Source organism: Ochotona princeps, chromosome 15 (genome assembly GCF_030435755.1).
Source record: "Ochotona princeps isolate mOchPri1 chromosome 15, mOchPri1.hap1, whole genome shotgun sequence".
In the NCBI taxonomy this organism is placed as follows: domain Eukaryota; kingdom Metazoa; phylum Chordata; class Mammalia; order Lagomorpha; family Ochotonidae; genus Ochotona; species Ochotona princeps.
In genome coordinates, this window is record NC_080846.1 from 42,907,793 (window position 1) to 42,925,529 (window position 17,737).

The window sequence follows — 17,737 nt, forward strand, 5'->3', positions numbered from 1 at the left end:
TACTTTTAAGTTCTTCTCAGCCATGGAGTTAATTTGTATACTAGGGCCATCAATTTATGTTCAATTATTTTGTACCCTGCTACCCTTCCAAACTCTCTTATGAGTTTAAATACTCTTAAGTCTTTTGTTCTCCTATGTATAGAATTATGTCATCTGTGAACTTGGATAATCATAATTCTTCACTTCTGATTTTAATTGAGTTCATTTCTTTCTCTGTACTAATAGCTCTAGCGAAGATTTCTAATACTATGTTGAATAGCAGTGATGAAAGCAGACATTTTTCTCCCTGTTTCTCTCTCTCCCTCCTTCACTTATCCCTTCCTTCTATCTCTCTAACAATCCATCAAGTTCTCTGGGATCAAAGAAGCCTGGCCTCTTACTCCAGCTATACAATCTTCACCTGTACAACTTTGAGCTTATCTGTAAAACTGCCATAGTAATAGTAAATTCCTGAGATATTTTGTAAAAATAACAATGATATTTTTAGTATACTGTGCCAAGATCTAATCTTTTTTTTTTTTAATTTGCAAGTATCAAGAAGAGAGTCAGAGAAAGAGAGATGAAGACAGAGAGAGAAAGAGATATTTTCCATCTGCTGGTTCACTCCCCTGATGCCCACATGGCCATGGATGGCTGAAGCAAGGAGCTTCATTTGGGTATCCTACCTATGTGGCAGGAGCCCAATTACTTGAGCCAGCTTCCACTGATCTTTCTGGGTTATGATCAAGAAGCTGAATTTGAAGTAGAACAGCTGGGACTTGAACCAGCAGTCACATTAGATGCTGGTATTACTAAGCATGGCTTTACGCACTATGCCACAACAATGGCTCCAAGATCAATTTCTTAACACATAATTAGTGCTCTATATTGCTCAATCAGCTACGAGGGCATTATGCCCCAATTTTCACTCATTCAATCTCTAAAAATGTATAGATTTATTTATATGAAACACCAAGTGATACAGACCAAAGAGAGAGAATGTGACAGGAAAAGATCTTCCATCCTAAATGACAGAAAAGATTCACTCCCCAAATAGCCACAACAGTCATTCCAGCCAGGAGCCTTGAGCTCCATTCAGGTTTACATGAGTGGCAGGGACTCAAGTACTTGGGTCATCTTCTGATGCTTTCCTTGACATATTAGTAGAGAGTTGGACCAGAAGCAGAGCAACTGGGACTTGAACCAGTTCTCCAAAAGGACTGCTACTGTCACCAGCAGCAGCTTAAACACCTGTACCACATTGTTAGCCACCTATGTGTTTTTTGCTTTGTTTTGCTTTGTTTTGTTTTCGTTTTTGTTTTTAGAAAGTCAGATATACAGAGAGGAGGAAAGACAGAAAAGAGGATATTCTGTCCGCTGATTCATCTCCAAACCCCAAGTGGCCACAAACAGCCAGAGCTGAGCCAGTCCAAAGCCAGGAGCCTGGAGCCTCTTCCGGTTCTCCCACGCAGGTGCAGAGTTCCAAGGCTTTGGGCTGTCCTCAACTGCTTTCCCAGGCCACAAGGAGGGAGCAGGATTGGAAGCAGGGCTGCTGGGATTAGAACCGGCGCCTATATGGGATCCTGGAACACGCAAGGTAAGTACTTTAGCCACTAAGCTACCATACCAGGCCTCCACCCATGTGTTTTTTAGATATAAAATGATAACAGTGACTTTCAGAGCCACAATCATCAGTCTTTTACCATACCCCACAAATACAGCTTGAAAAACCAGGCATGAAAAAAAGCAGTGGCTTAACACACATACAGGGAATTCAACAGAGGCAAAAGAAGTTCTCCCAAAATTGGACAGTAAGAAAATATTAAAGTTAAGTAATCTAAGAAGTGAATGTAAGGGAATGCAGTTCAATTCACAACTTTGCCAAATGTTTGGGACTGTCGTCATAAAACTGTAGAAGCAGAAGCAGTGTTTTAAAATAGAGTCAACACAAATGAAATAGAAAAAAGAGAAATATTCATCTCTGCGGCGCCACTTTTTGACCATTTGACCTTGACTGCATGATATTGAGCTCCTGCTCCGTAAAATGAGAGTGCTGGACCAGGCAGTTGCCGAGATCTCTTTCACTTGCATCGTTTTATGAGTAAACGACTTCTGTCATCCCTCCCCTTGGTCTTTAAGGACGTTGTTACCACAATAGTTCATGTTGCCCTCAAGTAACATCACGTAACAAAGTCTAGTCACGCACAGGAATTCCAGGCACTGTGACTATGAATTCTAATCTCCCTTTGGTCATGCCATCATTGGATGACCTTGGGCAGGGCACCTAGCTTCAGCTAACTGCCTCAGGTGTCTCACCAAAAGCCTCCAGGAACTTAGCAGATAATCGCCAGTACCTTACACACTATACAGTCTGACCTCCAAATGTTCTGTGTGCTTACCTTGTGACCACTCGTGACAAATCATGAAATTATGCTTTTTCCTTGAATAATTCTTATCTATCACACATGACACCTCAAACACAGAACCCCTCTTTTCTCCTTATTCAGCCTCTGCCTCCTAATAACAAGGATATTCTTAGAGGCAAAACTCATACATGTAGCAGAGTCAATTCAATGCATAAGTTGAGCATAGCATCGACAATCTGCAACCTGATCTTAACATGTTTTGAAACCCAGAACCCTTGAAGGTACAGGCACTGCAATGATGTCATGTCTGGTAATTTTCTACTTCTTTATACACTTGCCTTTCCACAAAGAAGAACCTCTCCTTTCCCCTCATTACCATCATTTGTCTTTTACAAGTTCAAAATGACTCCAATTTGCTCAATGGATGCTTCCATAATGTGGTTTTTGCATCAGTTAAACAAATTCCCATCTGTCTCTAACCAATTCCTTACCTTCTGGCATTCATTATTCTAGGCTCATCTCACACTCCTTCCGATTCAGATCTAAAAGCAGCTATTTATCCAATGAACCTTGGTTATTTGCAGTGAAGAATAGTATTGGGAAGCCAGGATTGTGCATGTAGATGTGCTCGTTGCCAGCAGGACGTTGCTGGTTCTATAAGAATGTTCAAGAAATCATGCATTCAGGGGCCCGGCGGCCGTGGCCTAGTGGCTGAAGTCCTCACCTTGAACACGCCGGGACCCCATATGAGCACCGGTTCTAATCCCAGCAGCTCCACTTTCCATCCAGCTCCCTGCTGGTGACCCAGGAAAGCAGTCGAGGACAGCCCAAGGCCTTGGGACCCTGCACCCGTGTGGGAGACCCTGAAGAGGTTCCTGGTTCCTGGCTTCGGATTGGCACAGCACCGGCCATTGCGGCTCACTTGGGGAGTGAATCATCGGATGGAAGATCTTCCTGTCTGTCTCTCCTCCTCTCTGTATATCTGACTTTGTAATAAAAATAAATAAATCTTAAAAAAAAAAGAAATCATGCATTCATAGTGATCTGTTCTATTCAAATGCAGTAATGTGGAAAAAATCTTCCTCTCCTCTCAAATGTTATGTTTCATCGTTTGCAGTGCAACCCTAAGTTTCTAACCTTTTAGAATTTGCTACTAGCTTCCATACACATAAAGATGATGTTAGGATTATTGATTCTACCACAAAAAAACTAAGCAAAATTAAACATTTATTTCAAGTTTTTTTTTCCCTTGACCCTTTCTGCCCTAACCAACTATGTAAAGATTACCAAAATTAAAGAATTTTAAAATTTTTTAAATAAAGTTTTTATTTTGTCTGTTAAATATATCTCAAAAAAGTTTTAAAAAAACTTACTAGAATGAATTACATTTTCTATGTCAGTACAATTTAATGGGCATTTAAGTTTATTTGCTAGGCTCACTTGTTTCTATTTCTATTCAGTTTCAATGGTTGCCTATTCTTTCTTCTGATTCAACTTTACATTTTGGATATGCATAACTTATGCTTGTTTTGAACGTGTCTTCTATACTCATGCTGCTCCCCACCCTCTCACATGGCAATTCTGGTGATTTTGTAAATTATTGTTGATATGGTTTTGCTTGCAGGTATTTTTCCTTTTGATTAGTATTGCTATATATTGTATTTAGGGACGTTTATGTTTTTAGTATGGTGTTCAGCTTTCTAGTAATAGCTTATTTTTATTTGATCATGCCCCCTTTTTTTTTTGCCAACACAGACTTTTGTAATTTGTTTGTACCATTTGTGACTCCTAATTATGAATCTCATGTCAATGAATGATCTTATGTCACAATACTCTTCAGCTTTCTCTTCTTCAATGTCTACATCTATGTTATTTCTAATAAATCTCAGAATGTATTATACTTACATGCTTTTTTTTACACTTTTATTCTCATCTTTATTTTTCTTAGGTTGATTAACTATAATCATCACTCATCAGTGGGGTTTTTTTTTTTTTTTAAAAGATTGATTTGCTGATTGACTTAACTGAATGGCACAGAGAGAGAGATAAAAACATTTTCCATCTGCTGGTTCACTCTTCAAATGGCTGAAAGAGCCAGTACAGGGCCTGGCTGAAAGCAGGAGCCAGGGGCTCTATCTAGGTTTCCCATGTGGGTAGCAGGAACTCAAGCTCTTCAGCCATCATCCACTCCTTCCATAGTGCATAGCAGGGAGATAGACTGGAAGAGGAGTAGCCAGGACACAAACCAGCAAGCAGCAGATAATGCTGCTGTAGTACAACATCTATTCCATCAGTGCTTTTTATGAGGTTTCCAGCCATCTCCTGGTGGAGTAGCCATTTTCCAGTAGACTTCTCTGGATGGGATCATGCTGCATATATTCTGTCATTTTGCACATCTGTAACTAGTGGCCTATACTCTTGATATTTTAAGATCAGCTAAGCTAGAGAACATAGCTTTATTTTTTAAAATGCAAATGTGTAATTTCCACTTTTAATAGTGGAAAACAATTCAAATAATTAACAACCAGGGACTGGTTAAATAAATAAATAAACGTTACAATCAGTCAAGTAATGGAACCCTGGCCCATACAGCCAGAACACGTATGGAACCCATACATGTTCCAACCACTGTAGGAAAAATAAAATGATACATAAAACTATAATGTTCAAATTTGTTTCTGTAAAGTACAAAGATGCTTTATGTGTATGTGAAAAAATATTTAGCAAAAAAGAAATTTCAATAAATATAAAAATGAACAGTGATTTCCTCTGGTTGACAGAATTATTGGTGACCTGCCCTTTCTCTGTGCTTTCTTGTAATTTTCAATTGTAGCATTTGCAAGATTAGAGAGAAAACAATTGCTCTAAAATCAAGTTGGAGATATAAAGCTTTCAAGGTTGTTTGTTTTGAATATGTTAAGGTTTAATCAATGCCACAAGACAGGAAATACCAAGGAAAAATCTACTTAGCAGAATAAAATAAAGCTGTGGCACAGACAAGTCATCAGGGAGATGCTGGCACCCTCAGATCCTCCTTGACTACATCAATAATCACTTGATGAGATGTTTATTAAGAATTCCAGTCCTAACAGTTTCCACTGAAACGCTTGATCCATTAGATCAAGCAGCCTGCTGTAATTAGCAAGGCCACAGCAACCATGGCTGATCTCAGTGTCCTACTCCGTCAGTGCGTTTGCTGATGCTGAAGAAAATGAGACTGAGGCAGCCCCAAGTAAAATCACTTGGAGCAGCACTGTTAACTTTTCTGGTCAAGCTCCTGCCTCCAGGATTATTTTAAGATGAAATGAATCAGTATGTGTGTAAAACTGCCTGTCACTCCATTCTGGCAAGGTAGATTACTAGCACCTTGTTCTCAATCCTCATGGGGGTATGTTCAGTTGCACTGACTATGAAGAACATAAAACCCTACAGCTAGATGGCCAGTAAAAAGAACCTGAGGCAGCCTATCAGAATGTCACAGAAAAACAATCAGGTGAGAAAGGAAAGATAAGAGAGACAGACAAGATGACAGACAGGACCAGACAAATTAAGAAGCGATCACTAAAATCTTTGAGACTTGAGGTTTCAGCTTGCATATGTGTAAATACACAGGCAGGAAACAATGTCTCAATATCTTAACTCTATGGTTGTTAACAATAAAAAGAGGTAAACAGAGTATTCATTGTACATCCCCTTCTTTAATCATTGGAGACAGTAAACTAATGACTGGTCTTTCAATAGTTGCTCCTGGCCTCCCCCGACCCCAGAAGCTGATCCTGAGCTATATATCCCACAGCAACTGCAGGGGAATTTGAATGGAGACTTTCAGACCTAGAATTTTTAAGAAATATCAAGTGGCTACTGATGTAGGCAAGGAGGTAGGTAGCTAGCAAGCAAGACCTGAGAAGACCTCCCTGAAGCTGCTGTGTCTTTGCAGCAGCCATTTCTAATGACTTAAATCTTAACCTTTCCCACACAGCAGAAAACTAGAGCTTCTCCTAAACTGAATAGTCTTAATTTTAAGCTGTATTTAAAAATGTAATATATTCTGACTGCTATATTCACATGTTTAGCAAGAAAATCTTAAAGATGAAACAAATGAAAACTTCTCTAATACCTAAAGACCTCTTATTGCAACTCTGATACAAATTTTAAAATAGAAAATGAACTCACACAAATATTCCAATTGTCTGCAAACTTAACATCTTTACTATCTCTCAAACTCCCATGATTAAGTTGTACATTTTATCTTGACATCACAAAGACAATCTTTTAGAGTCAGAACATGTTAAATCCTTGTGAAATAGCAAACACCATAACCCTGTTTAGAGTGTCTTAATTTGGATAGTTGGAATTCAATAGCCCCTAGCATTGACTGGATTCAAATAATCTCTTTACTGCCCGATTGAATTTCACATTCTTTTCATATTCTTTTTTGTCTAGCTCCGTCTACAAAAACCTTCATCTGTCTAAAACCTATGAGCCTTTTTTTTTTGCTCTAAACCTTAACCAATTTCAAGTTATTATTTGAAATGGATGTGCTAAAGCCTGCAAACCTTCGTGAAATGAATGAAAATCACATCACTGCTTTAATTCTCATAATACCTCCATTACCACATGCACGCAGATTTCTCTTACTTAAAGAGAGACAAGATAAAGTTAAGAGGCCATTATGAAACGAATTCAATGTCTCTTGAGAAACATTTTTGTTGATACTGACTTAGAATCGTCTGTAGAAAGAACACAAGCCTTTTTGTAAGCTGTTTTTAAAAGGCTTGTATCCAAGGCAGTAGCAAATCCAAGACATTGCTAGGAGAAATTCTGTTGTGTAAAGATCAGTGGAGCTGGGAAGGAGTTGATGGTCATTTGATCCAACCCAGTGCTCCACAAAGAAGAAAACTGAGCTCCAAACAGCGAGGGCGAAGAAAGGGGAAACTCTTTTTTTATTTCCAGTCACTGTGCAAGTTAAACATCACTTACAATGCAGTCTTCTCAGTGATGCCTTTCCACTCTCCTCCCTTAAGATACCTTGCAAACATCACCATGCTCCTCAAGTTCACTCATGCCCCTTGGGCTGCCTTCTTAGGGAGGTAACTTGTCCTTCTCCTCCCTTTAGTCAGGATATTATCAGGCATTTATTACCTCATTTTTTAAAAACCCAACCTGATATGCATCCTAAATACCTTGTGAACAGAAACCAAAATTCAGTAGACCAAAGGGTGGAAAGGAGATTATTAAGCACAGAACCCCTTTCTAGAAATTCACGGAAGAAAGAGCAAGGTTGTTAGTGGTTGGGATAAGGCAAGAGAAGAGAAAGATGAGGAATGAAAAGAATTAAGCCACATTTGTAGGGCAAGAAGGGTAAGTGAAGACACAGGGCAGAGAGGGAATGACCCACAGGACACCCTGAAAAGGAGAAGCGTGGATGCAGCAAGCAACGTTTCAGTACTGCATTTGAAGGAAGGAGAGATGCTTCATTCTCTAAAACAGAAGCGGAAAATTATGCAAAGATACAGTTGAGAAAACTGTCCAGATGGTGGTGAAGATGGGAAGTGAATCAGGAGGGAATAGACACAGGCTGGGTGACCATGGAGAATTTTTAAAAATCTGATAATTTTAAAAGAAAGAATAAGGGTGAGGATATTAGAGGTGAGGGAGTGAACTGGCTAGAGAGATAGTGGAGTTTGCGGTTTCATGGTGGAGCAATCCTGAGTGATGACACCACAGGGGAAGGTGGTTTGAAACATCACTGTGTCAAATTAGAGGTCAAATGCAAAACACTGAGCCTGAAACTAAACCAGGAGCCACTGGGTCAAGAGGATCATCCTGGACACTGGAGACACCTCGCTGACAGCTGACAGAACTGGGGAGGAGAAAGGTCACAAACCTGCAGCCAAAATCTTGCATCAATATCAGGGATGAGCTGACACATGATAGGGATGACAGGGATGGCACAGGAAGAGGTGTGGACCTCCAAGCCAAGAGAGTCTCACGTGAGAGGGGCAAAATAAGTGGTCTGGCAACTGCATTGGAGAGCAAGGGAGGTACTAATTCCCAAGGGCAAAGAGGAGGGAAGAAGAAGCATAGGCTGGAGAAGCATAAAGGTTAACAGGACCTTCAGGGAGACAAAGATGTTAGTGGAAGGCAGAAACAGAAAACATACAGTAGCCATGGGAAGGATTACAGAATGGGTTTCAGAGGACACAGCTGAAAAGCGTAGAGGGAAAAGAGGCAGGGCAGAGAGATATTACACAATAAGAGAGAGGTATGGGGGCTGTATCCAAGACCAGAGCAAAGAACGAAGGGCTGGGGCAGGCAGTCGCCTGACCTCCACCTATCAGCTGCACAACTCTCTGGGTCTCAGTCTTAGAGTTGTAAAACAAGGATAATATTGTACTTTCTGACGCTGTTATTGTGTGAAGAATGAATAGATTAATACACATAGAGAACTCAAGAGCTGGCATTGTAGTGTAGTAAATTCAGCCATTGCCTGCTATGCCAACATTCCATATTTTTATCAGCACTAGTTCCATTCCCAGATGTTCCATTTCCAATCCAGCTCCCTGATAAAGAGCCTTGGAAAGCATCAGAAGACAGCCCTAATGCTTGGGCCCCTGCACCCATGTGGGAGACCCAGGAAAAGTTCCCGGCTGCTGGCTTCTGCCTGACCCAGCTGTAGTCATAGTCACTTGGGGAGTGAAGCAGAGGGTGGAAGATCTCTCTCTTCCTCTCTGTAATTCTGTATTTCAAACAAATAATTGCATATTTTTAAGGACTTGCTTATTTTTATTTGGAAAGTGGTGTTGCAGAAAATGAAGGAGAGACCTAGAGAAGTGTACAGCTATAAATGATCAACATGGGTATACAATGAACTCACTCAATTCACTATAGCAAAAAATAAAAAATCTAAACATTTCCAAAGATGACATGCAAATAGTCAACAAGCACATGAATGATGTTCAACATCATCAATCATTAGAGAAATTAAAATCAAAATCTTAGTATTATTATAAACTCAAACTCTTTAAAATCGCTACTGTGAAAAAAAAAACCACAAAAAACTAAAATAACACCAATGCTGCCTAATTGAAGAAAATGAAACTCCTGTGCACTGCTAGTGGAAATGTAAAATGGTATAGCCATGGTTAAAATAATATGGCAGCTCCTGAATAATTAAAAATACAGATACCATATGATCCCGCAATTCCATTTCCAGATATATATGCCAAAATTTAGATGAGGTACAAAACATCCAAAATGTCCATCTGCAGAAAAGCAACATCACATTGAGTCTTGGCTGTCCCACTTCAGATTCAGCTTTCTACACTCCAGAGAAAGTAGTGGACAATGAACACTGCTTGGACCACTGCTGCCCACAGACCCTGATGGAGTGCCTGGCCTCACACTGGACCATACCTGGCTGCCTAGCCATTTGCAGAGTGACCAGCAGATGGAAGATCTCTCATTCTTAAATATATCTTTTTTTCAAACTCATGGAATACTGCTTAATCTTACAAAGGAAACATCACTACCTTATAATGCAACAAAAAAATGGAGAGCATCACACTAAAAAAATAGTAATAGACAGATGTATACTAATTAATAAATGTTAACAATGCAGGCAGCAGTTTAATCCTGTGCAATGCAGTACCAGCCACTTTTGTACAAATTTTCTAAAGTAGGCAGATTTATAGAGACAGACATGGGCTTCAGGGATGAGGAAAAGGTGAGTTGGTGCTTGACAGATTCAGAGTTTCAGACTTGCAAGATTCAATTTCTGGAGATCTCTCTGCCACACAGCAAAGTATAAGCAATGAACACTTCTGCACCACACACTTAAACATGTTAAGATGGTAAGTTTTATGTCACATTGTTTTTACCACAGGAAAGAAAAATCGAGAAAATATGCAGTTATCTCTCCCACTCTCCCTTACATAACATATATAAAACCCAGAGAAGGTAAGAAACTTATCTGAGGTCACACAAATCATGGCGGCAGCATCAAGAGTCAAACCTGGGACTCTAACCCCAGCTGCAGAATTCCTTCCATTCTATCATGCTCTCCAAGGGAGGTGCTGAGGTCATGGAAAAGATGACCTGGTTGATTTATCTGTAGCGACAGTGACCTTGCAATGAAGCCAAAGGGGATAAAGCTTCTACTCTGCTTATAAAGGCCCATGTTCCTGTGTCATTTCTCCAAATCTCATCAGAATTATTCAGACCAGCAGGCTCGAACAAGCCTTGCTGCAAACCTCAAGGTCTCCCCAGCTTCTCCAGTTGGAGGCAGGCCCACAGCAGGTGAGAGCAGCCTCTCTCTTTCTTCCTGGGCTGCTCTCCCTATAATTTAGCAGTCCAGACAGTTACACTGGAAAACAAGAAAAAAAAATCAGGGGTTCGCTTCACAATCAGGCTCAGGGTGAGGTCTCTAGGATCCCTCGGGGGAGTTGAGTGTCAAAACGTGCTCCTTCAAATCCTGCTCTCTTGCTGTGCCTCTGCACCCTTTTTGCTCCATTTAGGAGTTTGTCTTTAACGCTTCACTGAATTCCATAACAGAGACAACAGGAAAGGTTGGCCCCAGCTCTAGAAAGAGATGAAAACCAGACATCCACTTCTAAGGGAGATGAAACCCATAGGTTGCCTTCTATTTTCTCTCTCAAAGTCCTCCTGTTGCCATGGAGACAATGTGTGTGACAGAGGATCCCTGCATGTCCTCCGCATGGGTGCTTGGCTGAATGGTGTCATTGGCTTGCCAATTCCAGAAATCTCCACAGGTTCAAAAGTATAGAGCTAAACGCAACTCCCTAATCCCCAATGGGGATCCCCTCATCTCCATCAAACCCAGATTCTGGCACACAAAGTCTGCTCTGAGCTCTCAAGGTACAAGGAAAATCCTTCCTGCATAAGTTATGTCCTGGGATAAAGAACTAAATAAACATTTTGGCAAGGACATTCAAGAGGTCTTTCCACTCCAGAAATGTATGTGTGCAGCAACCCGACTGGGGCTGAATCGGAATGCCTGTGAAACATCCCTTTGTTCCCATAAGTACTCTTAGTGAGTCCTCAGGTTCAGAGACCTGGAGCCCATGCCAGATGCCAAGGACACCAGCTTGACTTGATGCATGGGTGGCAGCACTCGGGGTCTTTGGCTCCTGCCCCTCCCATTGGCATGGTCTCTGCCCACACTCCTTAAGGGAATTGACTGAGCTCCTGTTTGGTCTTGCCTGTGTGGCTGCTAGTTATCGAACAAAGGGTGGGATTATATCCATGCCCAGCTTCCCAGATGCGCACTGATATGGAGCCAAGAACCAGCTGAAACAGAAGGGAAGAGATTGCTGAGACATCTGATGACAAGACCCAGCCATCCCTGAGTTGGTATTCCTGCTATGAGATGCACTTGCCATATAGAAGTCACTGAGCCATTCAGGGAACAGCATGTGTCTCCTGTTGAGTGCTGATCCCAAAAAATCAGCACTTTCCTGAGTGCTGAGAGTGCTGAGGGAGGAAAACTGAGAAGAAGCAGACAAGGGCCTTCAACGCTCCCCCAACTTGGTTTTCTCTGTTGGACAGAGAGGAAGGATCAAAGGCAAACAAGGCCTTGCCGTCTCCAGAAACCACTCCCTCACCTCCACCTCTCTTCCATGAAGTCTACTGTCCTCTGAACCTAAAACACCAGGGCTAGCTTTCCCATAAAACATTCCACCCAAAGCATATGCTGAGAAGAGACCTTCTCCTAGAAATGATGGCCACTTCGTGGCTCTCAGCTGCATTCTGCAGGGCAAGTGGGGGTGGGGACAAAAGGGGGCACAGCGGCACAGGGCCCTGGGGAACAGAAGTAAAGGGATCTTAAAATTTCCTCTTCAGCCACTTTGACATCAGGAGCTAATTTCAGCAAGATTTCAGCATGAAGTCCTTAGCTACTTGTCCTAGAAAAACAGGAGTCAATGTCTAATGAAACCTGAAAATCCCCAGTGTATGACTAGATATAGGGCATAGGAGAAAGAAGGGGTGATCATTAGAGAAAGGGGAGAGCCAAGAGCAAGTCTGTTCAGAGACAGGAGAGAAGAAAACAAAACTACTGATTGGGGATAAAGCAAAAGGCAGAAAATGCATGCGAGCTGTTTGGAACACTCCAAGAAGAAATCATTCCCCTGGCCCAGTGTGTGTGTTTTAAAAGACTAGAGAGAGAACATTGGAAGAGGTGCTCAGTTTTCCTACTTGCTATTCTTTGGAAGGTGAGAAGAAAAATTACAGTCATAATCTTGTTCGAATCAAGCTGAGGTTCCAAAAGCCAACACTACTTCTTGGATCAAGCCTTTATTTTTGCCCAAAGCACTTCCAGATATTCACAGGTAAGATCACTATTGACTTGGCTGCCTTGTCTCCTGTATTGTGTTAATGAACAAGGTTTGAGAGACACAGCAAAGAAAAGAACTTGACTTAGTGAGCATGTCTTGACTCCAAGCATTCCAAACCGGGGGCTGTACATCCAAGACCTGTGAACTCCAGATCCACACCGGCAGCTGCCCGCTTGCAAGTCTAAAGACATCTCAAATGCATCCCAGATTCAGTGTCTGTTTTTCTCCCTCAAGTCTCTTCCTGCTTCCAGCTGGAGGTTTATCCCAGACTTCTAGCTGGTGAAACCCAACGTCTGATAGTTATATTTCACTCCCCTGTTGCTCTCATACCTCATACCCTAAATGTCAAGAAATTCCTTGTGGTCTGTACCCTTTAAATACCCAGAATGTCTCTATTTCCTCCCCTCCCCTCCCCAACTGCACTGGATCACCCAGCTCCAGTCTACCCTCATGTCTCACTCAATTTACTATTTTTAAAGATGTAATTATTTATTTGACAGCCAAAGTGACAGAAAGAGGAGTGTAGATACAGAGGGACAGACTTTCTATCTGCTGGTTCCTTCCCTACAAGGCTACAATGGCTGAGACTGAGCCAGTTCAAAGCCAGGAGCTTGTTGCAGGTCTTCCATGTGGGTGCAGCAACCAAAGCACTTGGACCATCTTCTGCTGCTTTCCCAGACACATAAATAGGGAACTGGATTAGAAGTAGAGCAACCATGACTTGAACAGGCACCCATTTGTAATGCCAGTATCAAGATGGCTATTTTACCCATTGCACCACAACGTTGGCATCTCAAACTATAATAATATTCCCTGATCCTACTTCTACCGCCTTGTAATTTATTCTCACCATGGTGGTCAGAGAGATATATTTTAAAAACCTGTTAATTTATTTGAAAGTCACATTTACAGATAGAGAGGGGGACACATACAGAGAAAGAGAATCTTCCATCTGCCAGTTCACTACTCAGATAGCTGAAATGGTAAGGCCTAAAGCCAGAAGCCAGAAACTTTCTATGACTCTCCATGTGAGTAGCAGACGTTCAAACATTTGGGCCATCTTCCACTGCTTTTCCCAGGTCATTAACAGGGAAGTGGAACAGCCAGGACACAAACTGGCTCCAGAGAGGATGCTGGTATCACAGGCGGCAGCTTTATCTGCTACAGCAAAACACTGGAGCTCAGCTGGAGGAAACATTATTCAGTCATACCACTTCACTGCTCAAATTGACCAAAATCTCCCCATTTTCCTTAGCAAAAGCTCTAGTCTTTAAGCTACCGCAAGGCCCACCCATTTGGACCACACTTTTCTCTCAGTGATGATATTTCTTGCTTTCACAGGCCTCAGGGCCTTGCCGTCAAGTGTTCCAACACCCACACCTTTGCACTGCCTGCTTCCTCTGCCCAGATTCTTGCCCTTAGAGCCCATCCCTTCAAGTATCTTCTCTAATATTACCTTGGTAGGGCTTTCCCAACTACCCTGTATATATAAAAAAATTCTCCCCAGTCCACTCCCTGTTCTTCTTTCCTGACTTTTTTTTATCCCCCAAGCCTTTCTATAGTGTGTTTTAAGGTGTTTTTTTTTTTTTTCAACTTTCACTTGGAAGCTGCAATGGCCAGAGCACAGCTAATATAAGCCAGCAGCTTCTTCAGGTGTATGTAGGGTCCCAAGGCCTTAGACCATTCTCTGCTGACTTCTAGGCCATAGGCAGGGAGCTGGAGAGGAAGTGGAGCAGCCTGGACATGAACTGGTGCCATTTGGGTACTGCCTGATACACCACTGTACCAGTTCTTACATATTTTCTAATGTTATGTCTTTAATACCTAGCATGTAAGTTTCATGAAATCAGAGTTTTGCTTGTTGCTGTATCTCCATTGCCTCTCATGATGACTTACACACTACAAATGTATAGTGTGTGATCCATGATTAGTTTTGTCATTTGTAGAAAGACTGAGTTCATATCTCCTGGAAATATATATATATATATCCTTCATTTTTGGTATAATAATTTCTTTTGTGAAACATTTTGAATATAAAGTCCACCTTCATAGATGATTAATAATTTTCATTGTTGCCTAATAATTCCTTTTTCTTTTTTTCATTAACCACACAGGGGCAGGGTCCCAAAGAATTGGGCCATCCTTCACTGCTTTCCCAGGCCATAAGCCGAGAGCTAGGCTGGAAATGCAGAAGCTGGGACATGAACCAGCATCCATACGGAATGCTGGTGCTTGCAAGTGGAGGATTAGTTCATTGAGCTACTGCATCACCCCCCCTTTTATGATTCTCATATGAATATGTTACAATTCATGTATCAATTCTTCTTGATTGATATTTGGGTTGTTCACAGTGTTTAGCTGTAATGAATAAAGACATTGAAGACTCCTGGAAAAAACAAAGATTGAGTTGATGACTCTAACTCAAATTGATTGTTCATCCAGAGGCCCCATTCCAGCTGTAGAATGATGTACCTGACTTCAAGCTACCTGCCCTGTGGGTCAGAGCATTAGTTCATGCAGCCTAGAGGCATCCCTGATGTCCAAACACCATTGCAAAATGAGAGAATAATAAGAAAAATCCCACAATAGGAGAATGTGTCAGGAATGCTACAAAGGATATAAAACTTGAATTTGGTTCACTCTGGTGGAAGCTTTTCAGAACACCTGCCATTAGAAAAAGGTGTGTGTGTGTGTGTGTGTGTGTGTGTGTGTGTGTACACAGGTGCACAAATGCATATCCAAAGACCCTGACAGAAAGAAGTGACGTCTCTCAATTCCAGACAACCAAAACTTCATCCTATCCTAACTGGGACAGATATCCTAGAAAACTGACATTTAAAATAGCCAGGACAGAAAGAAGTGAAGCACTTGAAATTGAATGGCAGAAAAATCTAAAAATAATGGGCCATGTACATATGCTTGACATACATTTGACACTAAAATAAATGCACAGGTTATAGGACATAGGTGAGGACATCTACAAAACCTCCTTCTATTAATAGTCTGTCTTTCTTCTCTGGAACACTTAGTATCTTTCAGGAGGACAGCTCTGTCTGGTTCCTGTTTATAAAAATGATTGTTACCAACTTTAGCAACAAGGTGGCTGCTTCACTTCCCATCCAGCTCCCTATTTCTGGCATGGAAATCAGTAAAGGATGGCCCAAAGCCTTGGGACACTGCACCCAAGTGGGAGATCGGCATAAAGCTCTTGCCTTCTGGCTTCAGATCAGCTCAGCTCTGGCCACTGTGGCCAAATGGGGAGTGGACCAGCAGATAGAAGAGCTCTCTATCTCCTTCTCTCTGTATATCTGCCTCTCCAATAAAAATACATAAATCTTTTTAAAAAACTAAAATAACTTTTCAAATAAAAATTAAAAGTTAAAAAATTAAATAAACAAATAAAACTACTTGCTGATGAACCAAAATGACTGGCTCAGGCCAAAAGAGGTCGTACTCGACCCAACCCTCAAAAGGCCTTTTCGAGTCTTATCTTCCTCCTTCTTTCCTTCCTCCTTTCTTTCTTTCCCTCCTTCTATTTTTCCCTCCCTCCCCTGCCTCTCATTCTCCCAGAATTACCTTTAAACTAAGGCTGCCCATAACTTTATCTGCAGAGTATGGATAATGATTCAGGGTTTGCCTCAGGAATACTTTTCTACAATCTGGCAACTCAAAGTCACAATATATATGATACCACAAATGGCTAGCAACAGAAAAAGCCAACCAAGCAGCTTTTAAAATAAGAACACATCTTACTTTACAGAACAACAAGTAGCAAGATAGTGCTGTTTCAGAACTGGTGAACTGGCAGCTGCATGCCACTACCAATGCATTTCTCCTGCACTGCTCCTCCACCACTCTGTACGACAGTTCCTCTTTTTAAGGTGTTTTTTTTAAAAGATTTATTCATTTTATTACAGCCAGATATACAGAGAGGAGGAGAGACAGAGAGGAAGATCTTCCATCCGATGATTCACTCCCCAAGTGAGCCGCAATGGGCCGATGCGCGCCAATCCGAAGCCGGGAACCAGGAACCTCTTCCAGGTCTCCCACATGGGTGCAGGGTTCCAATGCATTGGGCCGTCCTCAACTGCTTTCCCAGGCCACAAGCAGGGAGCTGGATGGGAAGTGGAGCAGCCGGGATTAGAACCGGCGCCCATATGGGATCCCGGGGCTTTCAAGGCGAGGACTTTAGCCGCTAGGCCACGCCGCCGGGCCCTAAGGTGGTTTTTTGACCCCATGATGACCATCTCACATCACATCAGCATGCATGCAACGAACTTGAGAGGGAGAAAAGGAATATTCCTATGCTGAGTACTTTTTTGGAAGCAAAATTTCCCTCATTTTGAATCCAGCATGAAGGATGCAGTGACCACCTGGGAATTTACAAAGGGGCTCCAAAAAGTTTGCAGAAGAACAAATTTTGAAAACCACATGAAGCGCTCGCTTCGGCAGCACGTATACTAAAACTGGAATGATGCTGCGAAGATTAGCATGGCCCCTGCACAAGGATGAAACACAAATTTGTGAAGCATTCCATATTTCTTTTTAAAAAATGAATCTTGTGAATTTTTGAAGCCTGTCTCTTATACCTTGCCTCACAATGCAAAAGCGTGAGGAATGCCCAACTGCAGTGCAGCACATCTCCAGCTTCTGCTTACGTCACTTTTGTTAACACTTCATTTCCCAAAGATACCGCAATAGCAAAATCAAATTATGAGCAGAGAAATACATTGCTCCCATGGTTTAGTATATGTGCTGCAGAAGCGAGCAGATATGATAGGGTTATACCAAGGCTACACACATAGCCTATGACTCCTGGAGGTGAAGATTGAAATTAAGATTTTAAACTACCACCTGTAGTTATCTTAGGCCGAACATTATAAATTGACCATCAAATATAAAATAAACCAACTTACAAGATTCAATGTAATTATACCAATAAAAGTAGAACTTCAGTTAGGGCTTTTGTCCTCTGGCCGCTGGAACTGTCTGAAGAGCAGAGGTAATAACAATAGAAATCGATTTTCCTAAGCATGC

At 41.6% G+C, this 17,737-nt stretch overlaps 1 non-coding gene across 1 annotated transcript; it reads left to right on the forward strand.

Annotated features, from left to right (window-relative positions):
* The first annotated feature begins 17,136 nt into the window (after window positions 1-17,136).
* Window positions 17,137-17,243, forward strand: LOC118757661 (U6 spliceosomal RNA). Its single transcript, XR_004995318.2, has one exon. It is a non-coding gene; the product is annotated as a U6 spliceosomal RNA (small nuclear RNA).
* Window positions 17,244-17,737: the final 494 nt, after the last annotated feature.